We start from the raw sequence: 26704 nt of genomic DNA, 5'->3' as shown, positions 1-26704 counted from the left end.
AGTATTCAAAGAGCCATATTCGATGGTCAGTTGCTGTGAAAAGGTTACAGAAACAGAACCTGACAAACCTTAGAGTAAGACCTGAGGGAAGTTAACTTATTTGTGGATTTATGTCTTCATCTGTCATGAGACAGGTGGCTCCTACTTATGCCATTTATTCCTTAATGTACTTGGATATTTATTTTTACATTTGTCTTTATTTATAAATAATATAAAATAATTGCATGATCTATAAATATTCCCATATGCTTAAATGGTGATTTAATGACTTTATGGTGAATTTTTATTTGTCTTTTATTCCTCCATCATTTTAATTTTGAAAAATTGCAAAGATAAAAGAAGTTGAAAGAACAGTTCAGTGAACACCAGACATTCGTGACCTAGATCCAGTGGCTAACATCACACACACACAGACTTACACACTTTCTGACAAACCACTTGAAAGTGAGTTATAGATATCGTGACAACTCACCACTAATTACATGTCACACACCTCTGAAGACCAAGAACATTCTCTTACATAAACACATCATTATCATACCCAAGAAATTTAGCATTGGGATAATATTGTTTACTATACAGTCCACATTCAAATTTCTCTGATTATCTACAAAGATGTTCTTTCCAGCTGTGTTTTTTTAATCCAAGGTCCATCCAAGGACTGCACATTTCACTTAGTTGCCACCTCTCCTTAGTCCTCTTTCACTTGGCCAGTACCCTCCTTTGGTTTGTTTGCTTTTTATGACATTGACATTTTTTGAAGAGTCCAAGTCATAAGAAATTTTCTATAATCTGGACTTGTTTGATTGTTTTCTTGTCTTTTTTTAAATATACAGTATGCTATAATCTATTAATGTCAATATTTTTGATGTTTCTATTATCTCAAACTTAGTCAAACAGCATGCCTGTGCTTCACACATGTCCCCATCACTCTCTCAGCACTGCCTTGCTTCCTGACCCAAAATGTTTCAGGTTTATCTTATGCTCTTTGATGGCAAGTTTGGGGAATCATGCAATACTCCAGAGTCCTGATTAGAAGGGTGCTCAAGGAACTTAGTGAAGACCTCAACAGCATAAAAAAGATACAGTCAGAAACAAAGGATACACTCAATAATGAAGAACAATTTACAGGGAAACAACAGTAGAGTGAATGAAGCCGAGAATTAAATCAATGATTCGGAACATAAGGAAGTAAAAAACAAGCAATTGGAACAACAAGATAAAAAATCCAAAAACATAAGGATAATATAAGGAGCCTCTGGGACAACTTCAAGCATTCCAACATTCATATCATAGGGGTGCAGGAGAAGAGAAAGAGAAATAAGTTGGAAATCTATGTGAAAAAAATAATGAAAGAATACTTTCCTAATTTGGGGAAGGAAATAGATATTCGAGTTGAGGAAGCACAGAGAATTCCAAACAAGATGGATGCAAAGAAGCCTACTCCAAGAGACATCATAATTAAAATGCCAAAGGTTAAAGATAAACAGCAGCCAGAGGGGATGGGGGAAAGGGATAATGGTGGAAAGAAGGGGAAGGGACTAGCCAAAGAACACATATGAATGACTCATGGATATGGACAATGGTATAGGAATTGACTGGGGGAGCAGAGGGTGTGCTGGGTGAAGAAGGGCAAAGAGGGAAAAATTGGGACAACTGTAACAGAACAACAATAAAAAATATACTAAAAAAAAGAAGATGAGAGAGAATCTTAAAAGATAGCAAAAGAAAAGCAGTTAGTTACCTACAGGGGACTCCCCATAAGACTGTTAACTGATTTCTCAAAGGAAACTTTGCAGGCTAGAAGGGATTGGCAAGAAATATTCCAAGTCATGAAAAGCAGGGACCTATAGCCAAGATTGCTCTACCCAACAAAGCTATCATTTAGAATTGAAGGGCAAATAAAGAGCTTCCCAGACAAGAAAAAACTAAAGGAGTTCATCATCATCAAACCATTATTATATGAAATGCTAAAGGGACTTATTTAAGAAAAAGAAGAACATCAAAACTATGAACAGTACCATGGCAATAAACACATACCTATCAACAATTGAATGTAAAAAACAAATTAAGCAAACAAGAACAGAGATAGAATCATGGATACAGAGAGCATTTTGATGGTTGCCAAATGGGAGGGGAGTTTGGGGAAATGGGTGAAGAGGGAAGGGGATTAAGAAGTACAAATATGTAGTTACAGAATAGCCATGGGGATGTAATGTACAGTACAGGAAATAGAGCAGTTAAAGAACTTATACTCATGACCCAAGGACATGAACAATGGTGGGAGGGTTGCTTGGGAGTGGGGGGTGCTGAGTTGGGGGGGGGAGATTGTGACAACTGTAATAGCATAATTAATAAAATATACTTTTTTTAAAAAGTAATTCCAGGACATATGGGCTATTTTTTTTTTTTGGATAAATGACCAGAAGAGTGCTGCATCATATGGCAGCACTATTTTCAATTGTTTGAGACACTTCCATACTATCTTTCTATAGCAGTTGCACCATCTTGCAATCCTACTAACAATGTACAAAGGTTCCAATTTTCCACATCCTCACCAACACTTGTTATCACTTTGATAATAGCTATCCTGTTAGATGTGAGGTGTCAATATCATATTCTTTTAAGGAGAGAAGCATTAGAATATGTTTTAACATAGAATTCAATAATTCTCTTCACACTGCTCTTATTTTTTAGGATGTTTGGTGCATATTTACTTTTCCACAGGAGTATTTTCTCACTTTGTTTTTAAATATTTTCAAGTTTGTATAAAAGTTGCTGAAATAATACCATCTCCTCCATGTACTTCATCCATAACAAAAACTAGGTATCCCTCAAGTTAGCAGCTCCAAACCTTTAATATACTTTCGTGGCTCTGAGCTATAAGAGCTCCAAGTGACAGCTTATTCAGATTCTGATCGAGTTATTGATCAACACTCAGAATCCTCAGGGATTTGATTTGATTCTTAGGTGAATCTAAAAAATAATTAACAATCGAGATTGGCATATCAATATTAAGGACAACTAATTTTTAATCATTCAAAAAGGCCATTTTAACAGAAAAATTATATCCATTTTTCACATTGTCTTTTAAACCTGTTCCATGGGCTCCTGTATTTTTAATGTATCATAATGTACCTCCTAATTTGAATTTTTATTAATCATATCAAAATCTTTCTCCAGGTTAATGGGTAATCTATATAACTGTCATTTTGGAAGATTGAAAATATTCTGAATTGTCAGCGCTTGTTACATTATCACCTAGCACTGGACACTGTTCTGTTTCATGTTGTTTACTGCACAACATCACTTCCTCACACGCCCGGCAAAGGTTACCATTATTCTGAATTTGTGTCTGTCATTTTTTCCCCTATAACTATAGAAATGTATGTATTGCTAATCAGTACTCAGTATTGTTTTGCATGTTTTTAAACTTTATAGGACTGGTGTATATATTTCTCTATGACTTACACGTTTCATTCAAAATTACGTTATAAAAGCACATGGGTGGATATATATTGCTCTAGTTCCTTAATTTTCACTGCAAAATACCATTCTACTATTTGATTATACCATAATTTATTTATGCATTCTTCTCTTATTGAACATTTAGTTTGTTTATAATTTTTGCTATTACAAATGCTGTTATCTTTCTTGTGAATACATCCTTTATGCCTGTGTGGGAGCTTCTCTGAAGTATAAATGTAGAAATGGACTGCTGATCCTTAGGATATTGTATCTTAAAGTTGTGTAGTTATTGCTATAGAATTGTCCAAAGTACTTTTCCCTTTTATTCTCCCACCATGGGTCTGGTATTCTAATGATAGGTACCACGGTCTGAATGTTTGTGTCCCCTCAAAATTCATAGGTTGAAATCTAACTCCCAAAGGTGATAGTATTATTGGGTGGGGACTTTGAGAGGTGCTTAAATCATGAAAGTGAAGCCCTCATGAAAGAAATTAATGCCTTATAAAAAAGGCTCCAGAGAGAGCCCTAGGCCTTCCTGTCATGTTAGAATACAAGAGGTCTGTGACCTGGAAGCAGGACCTCACCTGACTGCCCTGGCACCCCAATCTTGAACTTCCCAGCCTCCAGAACTGTGAGCTACAAATTTCTGCTCTTTATAAGCCATCCAGTCTGTGGGGTTTTTTGGAATAGCAGTCCAAACAGACTAAGACAAAAGTATCCTCTGACTTGTAATATTTGTCTGACAGATATTTCATTTTGGTTTTACATTATAATTTCCTAAACATTAATAAAGTTAAGCATTTATTGGCTACTTATGATTGCTCTTTTACAAATTACATTTATTTTTCCTATTTTTGGCCATTTTCGATTGGTATGAAAAGATTCTTTTACCTTTTTTCCCAGAGTCCAGTTGGAGACAAACGTGTGTTTTTCACCCTCCCTTTTGCTACCAGATGGAAACTTCCAGCATGCTCTTTTCTCACTGAAGATCTACCACAAGGAATTGCTTTATCCAGAAGCCTCAGCTCCAGCTCCCCATCCTGCGCAAACCCAGGGCCTTGTCTCCTAGTCCTTATTTCCAATTTCTGCTATAAGCAAATGCCCTTGGAGCATTCTTGGACTTGCTTAACATTCTGGTTTCCTCATTCTTCCTTTTGGCCCCTATGAATATTGCTTACTTTCTTGCGAGTTAAACTATGCCTTCAAGTAAATATTCTATCCAGCAAAGGATTTTGGTGGCAGTACCTTTGATTCGGTCTCCCATATAGCAGATGCACCATAATGTAATTAACAACCTCCCTGTTGGCGCACATTTACATTGTTTTTAATGTTTTAGTATCAACAGAAATGCACAGTAACTTTCCTGTGAGCATCTCATGCTTACATGAAATTACTTCTGTTGCATAAAATAAAGTATAAATTTCTAGAAGTAGACTTGATGTTTCAACGTGTTATTGTGCATTTTTAGTTTGCTCACCAAAAAAAATTGCATGAATTTACATTTCCATGAACATTAGGTGGCAGTGACAGGTTATTCAGAGGCTTAACAACAGTAACTCTTGACGGTCTTTGTCAGGCATTTATATTTCTTCTTCCTCTTCTGAATTGCCTATTGATATGCTTTGCCTGCTTTTTCTTATTAAATTATATTAACATGTATTTTGTTTTCCTGTTACTTTGAAAAGGTGGTTTTACCATTTAGTGCTAATCCTTTTTCCTTCCAACTTTAATCATAATGAATACCTTTCTCAAACAGAAGTTTCAAACTATGTCAATTCAAGTATAACATTTTTACCTTTATTTCTTTTTATTCTCCCAAGATTATAGAAATATCCCCTGTATCCCACACATTAAAAGAAAATTCAATAGTTTTTAAAATCAATAACTAATTGCTCCAATATTACTTAATTGTCCATGTTTCCGTCATTGACTTAAAAATCACACTTACTATACATATGAAGGTATGAGAGTCTGTGTGTGATATAGAATTTTTTCTCTATTTTGTTCATCTATTTGCCTTTTCCTAAGCCGATGGCCAATCCCGTGCTGTTTTGATTATGGTGACTGTATGTTTTGATATCTGGTGGGGTAAAATCCCAATCAAAAGAGGAGCCTCCTTTCAAAACTCTCTTCGCTATTATTGCGCATATCCAGATGAATTTTGGAATCATTATTTTATCAAGGTCTTCCCAAAGGTATTTTATTTTGTTATTTTTCTAAACAGACTACCTTAACCATATTGGGTGCTTAAAGGGTCAATTAGAAGTCCTGAAAATTGAGATCTAGAGAAGAAATAAATAGTAATAACACCAAAAAACATCACGATCCCTCTTTTTTCAAATGCTTAATAAACATGATGTCATATCTTCCTTTTAACACCCCTGCTAGGGATGTTTTGGTAAATTCATTTCGCCAGTGAAGAAGCGGAAGTTTAGGGAGCTTTCTCGGAGGAGAGGACGCCCAGCTGGGAAGGCAGCGAGTAGGGATCGTGACACTCATACTGGAACACGTGGCCCTGCAGCTTCTCTTAGTCTCTAGAGCAGGGGCTCCCAGGCTGTCTCTGACCAGCAGCGTCAGAGTCTCCTGCAAACTCGCAAATGTCCTGGCCCCGCCCCAGACCCACCAAAGCACAAATTTGAGGGATGGAGTCCTGCAATCTGAATTATAAGAGCCTTTCAGATGTTCTGATGCAGGCAAAACGTGAGAACCACTGACCTAGGATCTAAAGATGGAGGAGTAATGAGAGGAAACAAGAAATGTTATGTGGGGGAGGGGAAATAATGGAAAACAACAGCATTCATTGAAATGAGCCAGATGAAGTGTTAGAGACATTGGAGCTTTTCATTAAATGATTATTGTGTTGTCTGCAGGTAAAAGGAAAAATAAAAAGTGCCTAGCTAACGGGATCACTTATACTTTTCAGGTCAGAAAAACTGAGGAACCGTTAACTAGATAAGCATCCAAAGTGTGCCGTGAGATCTGCAATTGAGAAATCATTAGTAACCCTTGGCTTAGGCCCCAGCGCCTGTCCCTCTGAATGTTGATTGATCTTCAGAGGTCAGACCATAAACAGGCCCGGGACCTGAGTGAGGAAGAAGTTTGGGAAAACCCTGAGAAGAGAACGCATTGACATATAGCAGAAAATTAGGGGAAACGGTTGAGGACGACCAGCATAAAGCAGCAGTGCAGCCGGATGGCCGAGGAGAAGGGGCGAGGGCTGCCAGCCTGGACCTTGGGGAGGCTGCGCCAGCAGCACCAGCTGGGGCGGTGAGGTGAGCCATATGCCCTGTGCATTTGGGGCCTTCCACAGCCGCCTCTGTGATTAAAAGGGAACAAAAGAATAACTTTTTCATTATTATTTTTTAATTGGATACATTTACCATTATTTGCAACAACATACAGTTTGGCCAAATTCTCATTTAGAAAAATTGCACCTAGAATCAGCTGGATTTGCCCATGCAAAAAGGACTTGGTGGGTTCAGGTGTTTAGCCTCTTTGTAAGAATTACCTATTAATTAAGTGATTAAAGATAATTAGCCTTTTGGTTAAGTATCCTGTCAGAATTAGGGATAAATTATTGGAGAAGACTGACTGTTAAAGGCACAGGATTGGATTGAATACATTTAAAATATTCCTGGGTCTTTTATTCAGTAGGGAGGTGCTTGCTTGCCTTAGAAAATTTTAGCACACAAGATTTTTGAAATAACCCTGTGAACAGGAAGACTGTCCCTGCAGCGTATCTTTGCCACCCTCTTGGAATTTAAAGCAGCATTTTTAAGGTTAATTATTTGTACTGGTTTTAATAGGATTCTTTCATGGACCAGTTTAATGAGGAGTATTTAATTATTGCTTCCTGAAAACACTGCTGTAATATCAGACTGCGTGCTGTGAGGCCTCTTTTCAGTAAAAGTGTGTGTGATCTGAATGGGAAATAAAAGAACTATTAAATAGCCATTCCTTTCCTTTACTGTATCAAGCTTTCTGTCTGCCAGTGTGGGTGAATGATGGATAATATATGCAAATATTCCATCTTTCTGGTTTGGTAAAGCCACTGCATTTAAAAAGAAAATGTATTTAAATCTTAAAATCCGTATCTGACACTTAGCAGATAAGGACTTTTTCAAACTAAGACCTTCTCTATTTCCTCTGACAAATCAGAAAAGATTGGGCAGAAGTTTTCTAAACCTGTGGGATGATTAATTAGAGAGGGTGCCCCAGGCGAGCTCAAGAACTCAAAATCAAAGATGCACATTTAATATGTAAAACTCAGTCTGGAGTTTTAAACTGGATCTAGCAACTTGGAGCATGCGCCCCAAGGCAGGGCTCAGAGACTCTGCTAAAAAAAATGAGACTGATACCCAGAGGGAAGAACGTAAAATTGTTAATCCACTTTTAATCACCAATCAGGAGAACTTTGCAAATGCTTGATAAAACAAACCAGCGTTGCACTTGAGCTGAAAGCGTCACTCACCTTTTATGCCTATTTAATTACAAGCTATGAAACCTCTCAAGAGCTCATATACATAATAGATAGTATTTCATTTTTAGGAATAATGACTGGGAATGTTTAAAACCAGTTTGGGAGGTTTTAGAATAAGGCCATCACTGAACCAATGGTTGGGGCAGGGGGATCTTCTCCTGACCAAGCCAAGCCCATATCCACCCTTCTCTAATCATCAATGTGTAATCAACTTTGAATTCTTATATAGATGGGAGAGCTTTAACCCCTCGTCACCCAAACATTTGTTATGTGATACTAGACAATTTCATATATGATGTGCGACACATCTCGAAAAGAATTTCATTAACTTCCCTGGAGGCCTTCCTCTGGCACTTCAGCCTTGCACAGATCAGCACTGTCTTGTGAGAGAATGACCTGAGACAGAAATTACAGGACAAGGAACACTTCCTTTGAACAAAGACTACACAAGGATTAGGTCTGTGGTGGCTGTACTGATGTGAATAAATTATTCTGAGTTCTGCAAGAGCAAAGCACCAGGCACCAGCCAGTATTTAGGAATAGCTTGTGAGCAGTGAAGGGAGGGAATGAGGCAGCTGGACAACCCCGCTCCTCCACCTACGTGCCCCATCCTTACTCTTTCATTGTTGACAGTTGTCATTTTCTTCATCTCAGGTGAATTGCTACACCAACGCAACCGCAACACAAGCCTCTAGCCTCCCCGCCTCTTTCCAAATAAATTGCCACCCCGCTTCTGTGTAGAATTTCTGGAACTGGTATCATATAAATGTTCAGTACTGTTGGGTTTTTGTTTTTCTTTTCTTTTTTTGTTATTACTGTTGTTGTTACGATTATTATTGTAATTGTTCCCGGGTGAGGTTGAAGAATCTCAGAACTTCCTGTTGCAGTTCCCTCCCTCCTGTGGAGCTGGAGATTACCACCTCATTATGCCGAGTTTTATTCATCACCAAAGGGATGCACTGGGATGGAGATGTTTTAATTAAAATATTTTTCATAACAGCCTGATGATATGGTTAATATGGTTATACTACTTAATTGAAGTGGGAAAAACTGAGGCAAAGAGATGCCATGTACTTCCCTAAAGTTTATCTCAAGTTAGAATTTATATGCCCTGACTTTCTCACTAGTAGTCCAGCCAGTTATACAATAAAATAAAAATAAAAGAGAACACTACCACCAAACGAAGTGTTTATCCTAGGGTAAGACAAATTGATATAAATAAACTTACCTTATTGTTTCACAGAAACACTGCACCTTAGCATTCATACATCAGCTACTAGACAATCTCAGTACAATTGGAAAACCTTAACGGAGAGAGAAATGCCCCATCATCAAGAATGTGGCCCGATTACACACCAGTAAAAAAGTGCCAAGTCTTTTGTCAAAGCTGTGAGATTTTCAAAGATAAACAAAAAGCTTGTCCCTACATTTAAAGACTTCAGTATGGTCTCATGTTTTTTGTTTTGTTCATCCCTAGAGTGATTCCCGCTAAGTACTCACTGGACCTGTTGATACCTGGTACAAACACCCCTTCAGGTACTAAGTTAAGAGATTCTTATAAGAGAGTCATTAAGAATTTAAAGAGAGTCAATAAGATTCTTATAAGAGAGTCATTAACGTCCTTAAAACTAATCAGATTAGAGAGCCAAATCTAGAAACCCCAGAACCAATTCATAACACTGGTCCTTAAAATTATGTTCCTCTAGAACCACTGTTGGTACCCAAATCAGTATTAGTCAATATTCTCCAAAGAAACAGAACCAATAATAGATAGATACATAGGTAGATAGATTTATCATAAGAAGCTGGTTCACATTATTATGGAAGCTGCCAAGTCCCAAGATCTGCAAGTCAGCAAGCTGGAGACCCAGGAAAACCAATGGCTTTATTCCAAGTTTGAAGGCAGGAGAAGACCAAATACCCCAGCTCTAAGACAGTCAAGCAACGAGAGCAAGTCCTCTAACTCTGGCTTTTGTTCTATTCAGGCCTTCAGCAAATTAAATGAGGCTTGCTAACCTTGGGGAAAGCAATCTGCTGTACTCAGTCTACCAATATAAATGTTACTCTTGTTGGGAAACACTCTCAGAGACACACCCAGGATAATGTTTAACCATATATCTGGTCACCCTGTGGTGTAGCCAGGTTGATGGATTAAATTAACCATCACAAAACCTTGTAGGTCCCTCCCAGTAAGTTTAGAGATTACCATTTCTGTCATCTGTGTGTCCCATTCTCTGAAGACCAGCAGAGCAGAAAGTCCCCAAATGTTAGTTTTAGGTTGAATCAAGTTTAGAATTAAAATCAAGTTAAGCAACAATTTTAAGTGCCAACTGTTCACTATACAATGTTAGGAACCAAGACTTCTGTGCTGATTATATAACATTACCTTCAACCTGAGGTTTTATATCATCTTTTTTCAACTATGTACCTACTCAAAAAACACCCTGAAATAGCAAGATATTCCTCTTCCAAGACGTCTCGTGCTGTTTGTCCAGTTTTCCTCCGCATGCATCTTTCATTCTTTCTTTTTATAATTTTTTTGATTAATTTTAGAGAAAGAGAGAAAAGGAGAGAGAGAAACAGCTATTTGTTGCTCCACTTACTTACACATTCATGGGTTGTTTCTTGCAACCGGAGGTCAAACCAGCAACCTTGGGGTATCCGTACTACGTTCTAACCAACTGAGCTACCACTCGAGGGCTCATGCGTCTTTCTTCACTTTGCAATCTCTGACAACTGATTGTCTTCCTCACCATTCTAGAAGTTCCTTGAGTGCCTTACTTAATTTTGATCACCTTTAAATTTCTAATATCGTAGATATTGACACACACTAAATGCAAAATTTAATAGTTTCACAACTCGTATGTATATGAGGCATGTGTGTATATAAAGTCATGTACGGCACTACATTTAGTCAAGAAGGAAATACGTATATGACAGTGGTCCCAGAAGATTATGTGAACTATAGCAAACAGTTTGCCATGTTGAAATAAAAGGTTAGACTTGACTAAAATGTTGAATATACTGCTAGCTATGGGTGGTTTAAATAGACAAGGAGGTTCACCTGCCCTGGGCCCTGGGGCCAGGAGAGGCTAGGGAGCAGGGAGTCTTCCACCACTCCCCTGCACACATACACACACTTGTGTGCACAAACTAACTTCCCTTCCCTCAGTTTCTCTGTTTTTTCTTTACTTTTATTGTTGACTATTACAGATTCTCCATTATTCCCCCCTTCGCCCACCTCCACCCAGCCCCCAGCCCCCTTCCCTCTGGCCATCACCACACTGTTGTCTGTGTCTGTGGGTTACGCATATATGTTCTTTGGCCAATCCCTTCACCTTCTTTCATCCACTCTCCTCCTCCCCCTCCCTCTGACTGCCGTCAGTCTGTCCCATGTAACCGTGCCTCTGTTTCTAATTTGTTCATCAGCTTATTGTATTCATTAGATTCCACATATAAGTAAGATCATAATTCTCTTTATTGCTCTTGTCCATCCCTCCTCCCTCCCTCCTTCTCTCCTTCCCCTCTCCTCTCTCACCCTCTTTCCTACACCCCTCCCTTTTATTATTGCTCTTCTCAAGCTGTATTTCTGGTTCTCTTTCCATCTCTTTTCCCTTTCTCTCCCTTTCTCTTCCTTCATTCTTTCCCTTCCCCCCTCCCCCTTCCTGATTTCTACTCTCCCTCCCTCCATGCTTCCCCCACCTCAGCTCAGGAACAGGCACAAACACATACTTTATCTTTTATAATGACTACATTTTTATTGTACCTTTTCTATGTTTAGATCTGTTTAGAGACACAAATACTTACCACTGTGTTATAGCTGCCTGCAGTATTCAGTACAGTAACATGTTGTACAGGCTTGTAGTCTAGGAGCAATAGGCTATATACCGCATGGCCTAGGTGTGTAGTAAGCTATACCATCCAGTTTTGTGTAAGTGCACTCTATGATGTTTGCAAAGTGAGGAAATCACCTAATGATGCATTTCTGAGAACATATCCCATCGTTAAGTGATACATGACTATATGTGTACATATATATACATAGACACACATATATGTCACTAAAGTAGTTTTTTACTTGTGGCATGTAACATTTGTCTTATGTTTTACAGACCTGCCTTATATGTAATATTAGATTATACACTGCCTTGTAATTGGCTTCCCAGTTATTTTTGTGGATTTCTTGTCTCTCCAACAAGACAGTAACTTCCTCAAATGTCAAAGATCATGACTTCCTCTTTTTTGAGCTATGTTTATGAGGTAAAACTGTAACTGCTCAATTAAAGCCAAATGAATCACATATCTTTGTATTCTTTTTTGAATAAATGAAAGAATAAATGAGCACCAAAACCTCTGATACACACACAAAAAAATATATAATCATATATATATAATCTGAGTTTCTAAAGGAGGGATGAAGGGGAGGATCTATCCCATAATAAGCAACTAAGAAATTTCTCCACATAAAAAGCTGAAAAATTAATCTATTCTTTTTTAAAAATTTAAATTTCAAAACAATATAAATAACAGTGTTCTTGAAAATGGTATTCTTTAAAATGCTGCCTTATTTAAATCAACTCTAAGTTATTCAGGAGCTAATTATTCAAGGGTTATAACCCCAGAATTCAACACTTATCAAAGTGGCCACTGAAGGTGATCAAATGTAAGGTCTCTAGAAAGAAATACCCCTTGAAAAATTCTACTTGAAAAATTATTTGAAGACAGAGAGAAGAAATATAATTAACAGGTCAAGAACAGGAAAGTTGACATAAAAGAATAGGCAATGAACATGCAGACCAATTAAAATAAAATATCTAAATAATTGTAAATCTGGTTATAAAACTAGAAGCAAATGTCAAAAAGAGAAGATTTCTTAGTGGGGAAAAAAGTCTTAGTGATAATATAGATCTAAACTTCAAGATTTTATTAACAAAGGCTGAGAAGTAATAAGGGAAAAATGGAAGTACTCTAAAGAGATTTCAAAATAAACCATTTTATTCTTGATTTTAACAATTATGGAAAATGTTAACGATGCTTTTGCAAAATGTAAAATGAAAATGAAATGGAAAAGCAAGATACATAACTTTAAAACATTGAAGAGGATTAACAGAGTAGTTATTTATACCTTTATCCGATGTCTTTTGAGAACCACTGTCTGCTAGCGCTGCTCTGGCTGGTGGGCTTACAGTCGTGCTTTGCCATCCCGTGCAGGTGTTCGATAATGTCTCTTAAATTGAGCCTAAAAATGGTTTAGTGAAAATATGCTGTTTATAAGAAATAGTCATAAAACAAAACCAAAAAACTAAAAAGTTAAAGGTTAAAAAGTAAAGATCCACCAGATCCTATCTATGAAAGGAAGCCTGCAGCCCTCTGGGTACCCATGGGGTCACAGACTCCCTGCATGCCACAGGCCATCTTCCCAACCTCACCGCAAGCATTCCTCTCCATGACTCGTAATACTCTGCTCCAGGGACTCCCAAGGGCATGGCATATTCCCTGAGAAGGACATTTTTATTTGTCACAATGATCGAAGGCCCCTGTTGACATTAATGGATGGACCTAGTGGGGTAAAGAGACTTCCTACAATTCACACAACTTTAAAATATTTCACCAGACACTCATGTAAGCAAAACAATTTTTTCAAGTTTATTTTTACCTGAACCATCTCCCCCAGTTAAAGCAAGACAAATTCTTTTTCATTGTTATTAACCAGTATATAGCCAGGGACTATTACAAGGCCTGAAATATAGTGGAAGCTTAAAATATATTAGTTGAAGAAATTAAAACTCTTAGAAATAAATTTTTTTTTTAGTATTTCCATTTTAAAGGGTGAATTGAAACACAACTTCTAATGTTGTGTTTTCCACTTCTGGGAATATATCTGAAGAAATCCAAAACACTAATTTGAAAGAACACAGGCACCCCTATGGTCATTGCAGCATTATTTATAACTGCCAAAATATGGAAGCAGCCCAAGTGTCCATCAGTAAATGAGTGGATAAAACAATTATGGGACACTTACACAATGGAATACTACTCAGCCATAAAAATAAGAAAATTTTACCCTTTGTGACAATATGGATGGACCTGGAGAACATTATAACATGCTAAGTGAAATAAGCCATTCAGAGAAAGACAAATACCATATGATTTCACTCACACGTGGAATCTAATGAAGAAAATGAACTAACAAGCAAAATAGAGACTCATAGATAGAAAGCAGGATGACAGCTATGGGTGGGGGAGTTGAGGGGATGAAGGGATTGCGCAAACAGGAAAAAGGACTCTGGACGTGGACAAGAGTGTGGTGACTGCAGGGAATGGGGGAGGAGGGTATAAGAGGGACAAATGGTAATGGAAAAGTACAATAAAAATAATTTTTTTTTAAAAAGCATTGAAACATAATTAATTTTTTACCTTCAGGTGACCTAGGGGATTCTTCTTTTCATCCTCTTCTCTGCAGGTTCAGATTTTGCTCTGTGTCTAACTGTAAGGAAAAGGTTATAACGTCCCAATCATCTCATGGTAGTGACACCATAACACAGGAGTGAAGACACAGGCCCCAGAGCCACACTTCCTGGCTTCGAATGCTGGCTCTGCCTTATCTCTGGACTGCTCTAGGCCTTCATTTCTTCATCTGTGAAGTTAGAAGAGCAATGGCTCCAATCTCATGGGACTTCTAGGAAGAGTAACCCATCACACAAAATTGTTATGAGTATTAGTTAGAGCAATACATAAATAGTACTTGTCTCATAGCATGGGCTATATAGGGGTAATGTGGTTATTAGAAGAGGCTGGGAAATATGGTCTTCAGCTGGTATCCATGGGCCATTAACACCAAAGACCATACATATTATAAGTGAGGAAGGGGAGAATGCCCACTGGTGCTCTGACAGCAGTCTTGGCCTCAATCTATAAACCAGGTAGCAGGTTTCTAAATAATCTAGAGTTGTTATTACTGTGATTAGGGAATTTCTTCTCAAATTTGATTAATCTAGAACTGATATTAAATATCCTTATATTACATATGCAAGAATTGAATCTTAGAAATTTTAAGCAATTTACCATAAACCACATGGAAAATAAGTAGGAGATAAGGTATTTGAATTCTCCTCTTCCTGACTTCTGTGGTGATGACGGAAGACATATTCTTCTGGCATCAGTGACAGGCACCAATATTGGCTGATAACATACTGGCTGATGACAGGCATCGACATTGGCTGATGACATATTCATGCAAGGTCACTTTTGCTATAATTATAATAAGTGAGTGCTCTCTACAGAGGTTTTAAGACAAAAGTATAAACATTTGGAGAATATAACAGTATGTCCTTTGAGATTACCAAAGTGGCATTAGAAACACATTCTAAGAGATCAGCCATTGGCAATGAAAGTCGAAGAATGTGTTGAGCTGTCAAGATTTGGTTTCATAGTTGGATAGCTGTTAATTTTACTTTTTGGTTGACAACAATAGAAACTCACTTACTCCAATGAGCAAAAAAGCCCAACTGTCATGAGGACATTGAGATGTGTCATGGAATCAAAGACCTGCTGTTGGCATCACAAAGGATGGGGCCAGAAAGAGGAAACCCACCAGAGACCAACGCAGCTGCTCTCCTAGACCCTCACCCTCCCTTGCTCTCACTCCCTCTGTTCCTGTCTCATCTCTCTGGTGCTCAGCATGATGGCTTCCTTTTTCTCTTTCTCTGAAAATCAGTATGATTCAGAGAAAGGCTACCCCTTCCTGCAAGAGCAGCCTCTGTTCAGGAATTTGTGTCACCTCAGGCAAGACCACTAAACAAATCAACTAACATTTCTGAAGTCCAATTCCACATTTCCAGTAAAAAAGACTAAATTGGCCCGACTCAGTTAAAAGTTTACTTCTGGTCCAGGCTGCTATGGCCAAAGGGCAAAAGTTGTGTACAGTCGTTGTAGGCAGGAGAGTGCAGCAATCAGGAGGAAAGGGCTGTGGGTTGGGCAGGTGCCCTAAAAATGCATCTCCTACAGTGGAATTTTTTTTATTACAGACTGCAACATTAAAGAATAGGTCAAACTTGTGCTTATTTTTGTGAAGAAAATTAGTAAGACAGGGCTATTTAAAAACTAACGAATAATAATTTTCCTGCAGCTCTTTTTTTTTTTTTTCAAGGCCTCATTATAAACTACAACACCAGGGGCTAAGAAGACTATAGAAGAAAATGTGGTGTCCATATTGATTTTTCACAACAGCACAACTTTTCCTCCATTTGAGGAAAGTCGACATGTAATTAAAGGAAAAGCCCTAAGACCATTTCCAGAAAGCTCAGGATCATCCAAAGAAAGGACACTAAATTCTGCATCTCTTTTTCTACTCCTTGACTTTTTTTTTTTTTACAAGGAATAAGCTGAGTTCAGCTAGAAAACCTTTTACAGTACTCTGTGTTCAGAAATAGCAACAGAGAAGAGCTTTTCAAAATAAGAGACTTCTCACAGTCCCTGAAAGTATTTCCTACATCATATGCCATCAGTTTCTGACTCTGATGACTATGTTACCTTGACACTGACTCTGGGAAGTTGTGCCATATGAAAAGACTATTATGTCCACTGTCCATATGTATTAGTTGAGGGTTAATCAGATGATCTCTGGGAATTGAAACGTGGCCCGTAGCAGGAGAGATGAGGGTTCTACCCTCATTATCCATGGATGATTCCACTCCCTCAAAGAATCAGTGGGTTTTCTGAAATGAGATATGGCTTCTAACTTTTGCCTACATCTGTGAAAGCTACAGAAACATTTTAGTAGCTAAACTGATGTCATCTGTGGGGGAAGGACCAGAGAATAGTGTTGAATAATGTGGAACTTTACATTGGCCAACAGTTCCTTACAAAATAAGATGAGGAAGAATTAACTGATAATCACTGTTAGTGAACACGCTTATTATATAAAATGTTTTCTTGAGCCCTAATTTCATACCCTCTACCAGATTTTCACAAAGTCAAAGGAATCTCTTCTATTGGACAGCTCTCATGATTATAAATATCTTCTTAGAAATAATTCATAAAACTTTTATCATATGTCCTAACACCATCCTGAGCACAGTCATTATCGAGAAGAAGTGAAATGCTTAGGGCATAACAGAAAATAACTATACTTCCCCCCCATTTGCCCATTTAAACCCACCCTGAGTGGCTGGTTCTTTTCTTTTCCTGACCCCCTAAACACTTAGAAAAATCTCCACAACTTTTCTCTTTGCATATTTTATTCACAATAAAATATGTAAAACATTATTCTTATGAATTATATTATTCTTATTATATGTGTATACATATATGTATGTATCTGTACACTGATATAATGAAAACGAACTTACAGCTTTATTGAGAGAGTTAAAGCTTTTCTCCTCTTTTACCTTCGAGGCCTGCCCACAGTCTGTCCTGCTTTGGACTGGCAGCTTGCAACGGGAAGGGGGGATATTGCGCTCACCATATTCTCTCTATCCCTACCTGGCTCTCCTCGTTCTCCCAGCCACTCACTAGGCTGCCCTCACCTCCTCCAAGTCATGGTACTATAACTTTGGTGCTGTCTGAGCTTGGCAGATGTTTACAGCTGGGTTTTTCTCTCATAACGTACTTTGTAGGTTCTTTGAAGCCCCTTTAAATCCCACCATCACTAATCCTCTCACTGAAGTTCCCTGGACAGGGTGAAAGCTGGCCTCTTTCTACTGTCCTTTTAGCCTTTATGCCTTTGAAGGAACACCCCCACCTCCTTCTGCTGTGACTGTCTTGAACAAGATCCACTATACCACTCTTCTGAGCCTCCGTGAGCAACCTCGTTAGGCCCAGAGAAACACTCCTGCACCCTTAGCTAGAGAAACTCTGGATGCACAGGTGCAGTGGTCTGGTCAGATATCATTACATTCCAATTGTTGAGGTTACTGCCACTGTATCCACCTCTCTTTTCTCCTGTCTTGGCCAGATGGCCCTAGTCTTCAGCTGAGTAGATATTTTTCAGGAATAAGCAGATATCAGCTATAAGAGAAGTCTGTCTAGCTCTCCACAGGGTTACACTGAAGCTCCTTTCCTTGATTTGAGAAAAGAGAAAAGCACTCTCTTTACTCCTGCTCCATGTCACTAGGGAAAGGGAGACTCAAAACACGAAGAACCCTGCCTAAAAAAAAAGAAAATCATCTTTAAGACTCCAACTCAACCTTTCTCTACCTTAATGAAGAAGGGGAGGTAACAGCTGCCTGACTCGATTTTGAACACTTCCTAAGAAGTCTTTCACGACAGTTTAACCTCTCACTCCCAAGTGTAGAGCAGCTGGCCACGCATGCTCGGGGCTGCAGCTGAAAGTGCGATTGATGTAGGTCCATTTAAATCATGCTACCTGTGAGAGCTCAGACAACACAGGTAATCCTTCTTTCATAGGAAGGCCTTTGAAAGACCCTTTGAAAGCATCCTCAAGGTTCTTTAGAGTCTTCAGGTCATTCACATCTATTATGGTATTTGAAATTCCTCTTAATGTAGGGCACTAAATGAGGACCCCAGAGAGGTAGGCAGTTCTGTACAGAAAGTTCTTCTGACCACAAATCCAGTGCCCAACCATAAGCTGAAAAATTTTGAAGCAAGTGGAACTGTTTGGTCAAATAGAATTAAAAGCCCAGCTATTGAAGAAGATACTGCCACCTTATTTACCAAATAATGAAGGGCCCTTGAAAAAAACAACAACCTCCCCAATCTATTGTAGTGATTCCTATCAGAGACGCCTAAGTATGTGTGTTTTTCAGATGATATATTTTTTGGATATATACCCCTCCTCCTTCCTTTTACTTCTTTCCTCCTGACCATCCCCACCCTAAGCCTTCCTGAAGAAAAACTACTCTCATAGGTCTCAGAAAAAATTGTGGTAGTGAATTAAGCCAAGTAACAAAAAAAAAGAGGGAAAGAGAGAGAGAGAGAGAGAGAGAGAGAGAGAGAGATAAAACAGTATTTGCAACCCAGAAACAACTAGTTGTTTGGACACATTGCCTGTATTCACTTACTAATGTCTAGTGTAAAGCAACAACAACAAAAAAGGCCAGAGTCCATGCTATGGTTATTTATCATAATCTACTTAACTACCAAACACTTCTTAAAGTATTACACAAAGTAGACCAAAGATAAAGAGGTAGCTGCTTGTGACCTTTCTCTTGTCCTTAGATTTAATTTCCTTTTTGTTTTTCTCTTTCAATTTTTTTCCTGTCAAGCTACAGCATTAAAAGAGATTGAATAAAGCAATCCTAGGAAATAATTTAGGTGTAAACAATTTTATTTGACTTAGGGATTCTTTAACACACAAATCTTACCTCAGAACATTTAGAACACATGGTCACTGTAGCAGAAGACCCAGGAGAGAGAATGAGAAAGAGTAATTTTTAATTTTTTGCGTGTGTGCAGTAGAATGTGTCACGTTGTGAGAAGAGGTGGGCAAAAGGGAATGATGTCAGTGACTATGCACTAAGTATAGAAGATACATAAGAATTTAGTAGCTGGAAATGGATGGCTGACCTAACAAAAATGTAAGATATGTGCCATTGGCTCTGGGACCAGGCAACAAGCGGAAACTCAAAGGACCCAGGAAGATTGTTGGTGAGAGTTTAAAGGAGGTGAGGAAAAGAATTATAGGGTGGTGGAAAATTCAGCCACACTGACACCTGTGGTCATATGGGAAACAAAAAGGGTATCTTAATGAACTTAGGGGTCTGGCAGAGGAAATTGCCAGGCAGAATGTAGAAGGTACCAACTTGCTTCCAGGTGGCTATGACAACATACTAGAAAAGACAGATGAACTATTTTATTTTATTTTATTTTATTTTTTTATTTTTATTTTTAATCTTCACCGAGTATTTTAGAGAAAGAGGAAGAGAGAGAAAAAGAGAGAAGCATCGATATATTGCCTCCCATACATGCCCCGACTAGGGTTGAACTCGAAACCTAGATCTGTGACCTGGGATCCAACCCGCAACCTTTAGGTTACAGAACAATGCTCCAACCAACTGAGCCACCCGACCAGGACAAGATAGATGAATTTTTAAAAGAACTATTAAGTTTTCAAGCAGAATTTAGAAAAATATGAGCAAGCCAGGACTCACATGGTTTGAAAATAAGAATTGTTTAGTATCCCCAGCCTCTCCCAGCATAATATCCTCAAGGACATACCTTCAAGGCAAAGATCAAACCCAGGGCACTACCAGTAAAGGGTGACTTAAGGGTAAAGATTGCAAAGCATGGCTATAAGACCATTTGTTAGGAGCTGAGAAATATTTAAGAGCATGCCTAGGAGAATTTCTAAGAATCTTAAGAATATGCTTCAAAGAACTTCTCAATTAAGCAACACGGCTTTTTAGAATCCTAAGGCCATTGTCCTATAACAGCCTCAGAGAAAGCCAAAGGTAGAGAAAGAGCCTAAGAAAGAAAATATTGGTGTTGTTTTTCCCTGAGGCAGTTTATTATAAATTAATATCTAAGAAACTCAAAAATTTATAAAATAATTTATTTGCTAGACCGAACATGAAAGAGACACTTCAAAATAAAATTTAACTTTTCCCTGATCGGTGTGGCTCAGTTGGTTGGGCATTGTCCTGCAAGGTGAAAGGGTCGCTGGTTCAATTCCCAGTCAGTGCTTATGCCTGGGTAGCAGGTTCAGTCCCTGGTCTAGGCACATAGGTGAGGCGACCTATCAAGGTTTTTCACATTAATGTTTCTCTCCCTCTCTTTCTCCCTCCCTTCCCTTCTCTCTAAAAATAAATAAATAAAATCTTTTTAAAAATAAATAAATAAAAAGATAGCTTTGGATCTTAACCTTCTATGAGAAGGAAGCAAGTTGAGAAAGCTACTCAGCTTCAAACATGGGATACTTAGAAAAAGAAGGATAATTTTGATAAAATCAAAGCCCAGAAAGCGGAGCCAAAAGCTGTGGAAAAACCTCCCCATGAAGCAGAACTGGGTCCTCATCACAGACCGACAAAATGTAGTCAATGGGTTTTAGAATATCTATGGTCTAGTGACAGCAGATTCCTTTTTGAATGCGAATGTCTATTGGGGTGACTTTATCTCTGAGCCAATATTGCGTACTGGGGCCATGTGGGAATGATAACATCTCTTGAGGTAGTTGGCATTCAAATAGAAAGTAACTATACCTGAAGATCCACACTAAGGAGTTGCATCTGCACCTGGATGTGAAGCTGACAGCAGGGGTTGGCCAGATAGGAAGTATGCTAGGTTTGTAGGCCATAAAGACTCTGCCACAATGACTCAACTCTGTCTTTGTAAAAGGAAAGCAGTCATGGATCATCTACAGATTCGTGGGCATGACTGTGTCCCAATAAAACATTATTTAGGAAAATAGGTGGCGGGCCATATTTTGCCAACCCCTGATGTATTGGGATGAGATTTTGGTGATCTAAAATAGAATGTTTTGTGCGTGAGAGGAATATAAGTAATTTGTGACTAAATTATAGCAGATTAAAGATGGCCGCAAATTCTTTGACACTCCTCCCTGAGAATTTGGGCAGACTGACTGCTGTGACCAATAGAATACAGCAGAAGTGACATTGTGCCAGTTCCTTCCTCCCTAAGACTAGCAGCTTCCACTTTCTATCTCTGAGAACTTTTGTTCTTGGAGCCCTGAGCCATCATGTAAGAATTCCAATTACCTTCTGGAGAGACCATGTGAAGATTCTCTGACTACCCAGTGTGGGAGAAGGGTCCAGTGGAGCCATTGTGGTCGAGACACCAAGCATGTGAGTGAAATTATCTTGGCCTCTCCACAAGGCTACATAAATATGACCAAGTGATCTCAGTGAACACCACAGGGAGCAGAAGAATCACCCAACCAGGATTTGCCCAAATTCCTGACCTGCAAGGTCACAGGATATGATAAAGTAGTTCTTTAAGACACTAACTTTTGGGGTATTTTGTTATACATCAACAGGTAGAATGCACATGTGCTAATATTAGGAACAGTTTAGGAATTATGAGGAATTTAAGTTTGTAGTTTTCTCTTGTTTTTTTGTTTTATGATTTAGTATATTCTTCAAGTTTTTAAAAATAAGCCTGAAAATTTTCCCTGTCAAAAGCAGCAACTGAGAGACAAATCCGTACTCAAATAAAGAGGAATGGTATGGTCAAAATGACCCTTAAGAGAGAGCAAATATTTTTGCTTCCCTAAGAAAAAGGACATGCAAGAGGCTGACATAGGGGTTTTATCCGAGCCAAGAGGAAAGTTGATTGGGATTTGGCAGAGAAGATGAAGGAAAAGAGGCAGATATTTTTAAATGTTACCCAAAACTAGGTACTTGCTCTCCTCATCTTTTGCATTTATATTCATAGAGATGTGAAAGGCCACAAGAATTATATCCAATGGCAGCAACACTGTACCTCCATTTTTCTGTTTCCGTCCTAAATCTAAGGAATCAGTGAATATAAGAACAGAAACATTTTTGCATTCCATCAGACTCATGGGGGCAATATTTGTGGGGGCTTTTTCAAAATACATTCTTTTATTCTAATAGTCTTTAAATATGGTAGTGTTCCTAAAACATAGGCCACCTGCCCTTCATCTATGACAGCCCCTACTCCCACCCCCATTTAGCTTTTCAAAACAGATGCCAAACTGGAATTTGTTTTAAAGCTATTAAGCATTTCAGCTACATACGATTAAAGGTCATGGGCTGCCTCATAATAGATATTTTAGGGACATATTAATTGTCTCTGAGGTGATTTGGGGGGGAGGGGGCAGGGGAAGTCACTGTTGCTTCAGCAAAATGTCCAGTATCCCCCTGACTGTATTCTAATAAGCCATCTAGAATACTTGTCATTTAAGTCATTTGCATTCTGAGACTTTAACTTTTAAAGGCAAATACTCAATCCAATTTATGACACCCCAATACCTTTAAATGTTTCATTTCTTTTTCTTTATTTTCCAATCTGCCTTCACACAGCAACAACAGGTAGCTTATTGATGTGCCCTGGAAATTTAAATTCTTGCTTTGATTCTCCAGAAAAAGAGAGATGAGACATCTTAATGAAGGACAACAGAACACATAAGAGAAACTAATGAAAAGAACATGATGATGCCCCAAAGGTGACTAACACATTGTGAATTCCATTATAAATAAAATCTGATTATTTTTACTTTCTTATCAGATGCATCCTCTGAGCTTGTCTTTCATTCCCGCTACAGGAAATTCTTTACTGACACTGAATTGAAGAAATGGTTATTTTCCCCAACTGCCAGTTTTGTGTTTCTAGAAAGATGACTTTCAACATGCAAATTGGAGGCATCAAAAATCATTCTGATGCAAGACTGGAGCTTCACAACTCTTTTTACAATTTCAAAATGAGTTTGCTGCCCAAAGGAAAACATAAGACACACCAAAGCTGAAGAAATGGCTTAGAAATTTCTTTTTGTCTGATGAACTGCTTTTATTAAAGAGTTTACTGTTTTTTCCCCAATTTTGAATAGCTGTTTCTAAAAATGGATGAAAGGTGAAAAGGCGAAAGAAAAGTATCTGACAAACTTGAAACCACAGTAGTATCCAGACTCAAACAATAGGAATGGAATAATAAACTAGGAAAGACACCACTGACATAACAATGATAGCAAGTAATTACATCGCCCCTACAGCAAGTCAGCACTACTATAATCCCTTTTTGTATAGTAACTCCTATACTCTTTAATTTTAATTTCCATTTTACAGATGAGGAAATTGAGCCACAAGAAAGGTTAAGTAAATTAAGTTGCCCATGTGGCAGAGGCAGGATATAAACAGGCAGCCCTAACTCCAACTACAACTGTCCTGTAGGTCTGGAAGAGAGAGAGAGAGAAAGTCTATCCTTCCTTCTCTCTCCAAAAGTGTTCAGAGTGTCTTAAGCGTAGTGAAAGACATGTTCCCCAGGGTGAGCTGGTGTCTGGGGAATGATCAAAAGAGCGATGCTGACTAGAGCTGCACAGATCATCTTCTAGGAATCCCATAAGACAGCACAACAATGGTCTGGTTTCAAATACCAGCCCCCCGCCCCCCACTATTTTAATAGACCAAGATGTTTAGATATATTTCTTTCAAGTTTTTACACCAAAATTAAGTTTACAGACAATATATTTGGGGGAAACCTAGAAAGAATATTTCTGTGTTTCAGTGGTAAATGTATTTTTGGTTGACACTGGAATTTTTGTCATTTAGAGTCAATAGGGCCCCCATGAAAGTTATTCAGGCTCTCTGCTCCTCCCATGTGACAGGCAGCCATGCGCAGTGCCAGCCGCAACCCTGAGATGTGATGGTGAAGGTCGGAGTGCGTGGATTTGGCCACACTGGGCACCAGGTCACCAGGGCTAATTTTAATTCTGACCAAGTGGATATTGACTGTTACAATCAATAATCCCTTCATTGATCTCAACTATGTACTCTACAAGTTCCAGTATGACTCCACCCATGGCAAGTTCAAAGGCACAGTCAAAGCCGAGAGCTTGTCATCAATGAAAGGTCCATCTCCATCTTCCAGGAGTGAGATCCCCCAACATCAAATGGGATCATGCTGGTGCTGAGCATGTCATGGATTCAACTGGTACCTTCACTGCCTTGGAGAAGGCTGGGGCTCACTTGAAGAGTGAAACCAAGAGAGTCATCATCTCTGCCCCTTCTGCATGTGTCCCCGTGTTTGTTGTGGGTATGAACCATGACAAATATGACAACTCCCTCAATATTGTCAGCAATGACTCCTGCACCACCAACTGCTTGGCTCCCTAGGTCAAGGTCATCCATGACAACTTTGTCATCATGGAGGGACTCATGACTACAGTCCATGCCATCACTGCCACCCAGAACACTATGCATGGCCCCTCTGGGGAGCTGGGCAGTGCTGGCTGAGGGGCTGCCCAGGACATCATCCCTGCTTCTACTGTCACTGCCCAGGCTGTGGGCAAGGTCATCCATGAGCTGAATGGGAGGCTCACTGTCATAGCCTTCTGTGTCCCCACCCTCCATATATCAGTCATGGATCTGACCTGCTGCCTGAAGAAATCTGCCAAATATGATGACATCAAGAAGTAGGTGAAGCAGGTGGTAGTGGGCCCCCTCAAGGGCATCCTGGGCTATACTGAACACCAGGCTGTCTCTTGTGACTTTAACAATGACACCCCGTCCTCCATCTTGATGCTGGGGCTGGCATTGCCCTCAATGACCACTTTGTCAAGCTCATTTCCTGGTATGACAATGAATTTGGCTACAGCAACAGGGTGGTGGATCTCGTGGCCCAGATAGCCTCCAAGGAGTAAGAGCCCCTGGACTACCAGCCAGTGACAGGAAAAGAAGTCCTCAGCTGCTGCAGAGTCCTTGCCCCAAATCGATCCCCCAACACACTGAGAATCTCCTGACCTCACCAGTTCCCATCCCAGACCCCCCCAAAGAAGGGAAAGGGCTTAGGGAGCCCTACCTTGTCATGCACCATCAGTAAAGTTCACTGTACGCCCCCCCACCAAAAAAGAAAATCATGCAATATCCAACATGTCCACTGAGTTATTGCATAAAAGCTGTAAGTCATCAGGAAAGAATAAATGTGCAAAACTGTATACTATAGTTGGGCCTTTTCTCAACATGATGAGCTTAGACAGATGTCTGCTTGAATAGATCCTCGTTTTCATGGCTAAATAGAGATCAAAATCACATCTATCCTCTCACATGGCAAATGTTTTTCCCAGGATTTCATTTGTTTCAAATTGTAATTTTTCTGGGAAGAAGGGTTGTGGAATCTAATAATGCATTGTTGGAAATAATGCTTACTGTATTTAAAAAATGCAATGACATATGTCTCTGCCTTAAACAGTTACAGTTACATTTAAAGCTACAGTTTCTCTGTAACTTTATTACAGAATTTTACAGCCTCGGGGGAATTTTAAATATGGATTATTCATTCACCTCAAACATTCTACTTATTCCTTCAGAAGTCCCCTGGGTTCTTTGGGGAGAAGAGAACTCAACATTTATTAAACATCTACTCAGGGCTAGGCACAATGCTAGACATATCACTTGTGAGATAATTTTGTTTTCATAAAGTATTACTATTCTCAGTTTGCATTTAGGAAAAGAGAGTCATAAGTAATAATTTTTTCCAAGATCATCTAGGTGCTAATTGTCAGAACTGGAACTCAGCCCATGGTTCTCTGGTAGCACAGCCAAAGCTCTTCCTGCAGCAAGACCCTGCCTTCCTATAAAACACACAAAGCTGGCTGGCCTGTCCCTTCCCAGTCACAGCAGAGGGTTGAGATGGAGGTTGCAAAGGAGGATGGGAAATGGCAGCTGCTGTGCACTGCGTCCTTGGCTTCCCCTAGAACCAAGGTGGTCTGGAAAAAAGCATTGAACACCATGCAACACCAGGGCTGGTGCTGCTCTTCTCCATGCTCTTTATGCTCAAGGCAAAAGTGAAGTTTTCTATCTGCAGTAATTTGGGTTATTGTTGAGAAATATTTTGTCTCTTTCCCCCACTTCCGGGGAGGTGTATCCTCATTTAATGAAGGTTATGTGGCACACTTTGGCCAATTGCCATTGTAAGCAGAGTTGATATTAGCAGACGTGACACAAGTAGAGAATTCAAAGGTGCTCACGTGGTTGGGGGTTTGTTCCCTTTGGCTTCCAGAATTACCCTGAAAAACACATGATCCAGCCAGGAAATAAGAGACACATAAATCCCCCATAATGTGTAGCCAAGATGAAAAGAAAACCATGTTATTTTGAACTATTA

The 26704-nt window shown here is 39.0% G+C and overlaps 1 long non-coding RNA gene across 1 annotated transcript; it reads left to right on the top strand.

The window, feature by feature from the left end:
* The first annotated feature begins 6564 nt into the window (after nt 1-6564).
* LOC123478291 (uncharacterized) lies at nt 6565-23415 on the top strand. Its single transcript, XR_006653459.2, has 3 exons — nt 6565-6740; nt 22909-23051; nt 23151-23415. It is a non-coding gene; the product is annotated as an uncharacterized lncRNA (long non-coding RNA).
* Nucleotides 23416-26704: the final 3289 nt, after the last annotated feature.

Source organism: Desmodus rotundus, chromosome 11 (assembly GCF_022682495.2).
Source record: "Desmodus rotundus isolate HL8 chromosome 11, HLdesRot8A.1, whole genome shotgun sequence".
In the NCBI taxonomy this organism is placed as follows: Eukaryota; Metazoa; Chordata; class Mammalia; order Chiroptera; family Phyllostomidae; genus Desmodus; species Desmodus rotundus.
Note: the sequence above shows the minus strand (reverse complement) of the source record. Positions and strands in the feature narration are given on the sequence as shown.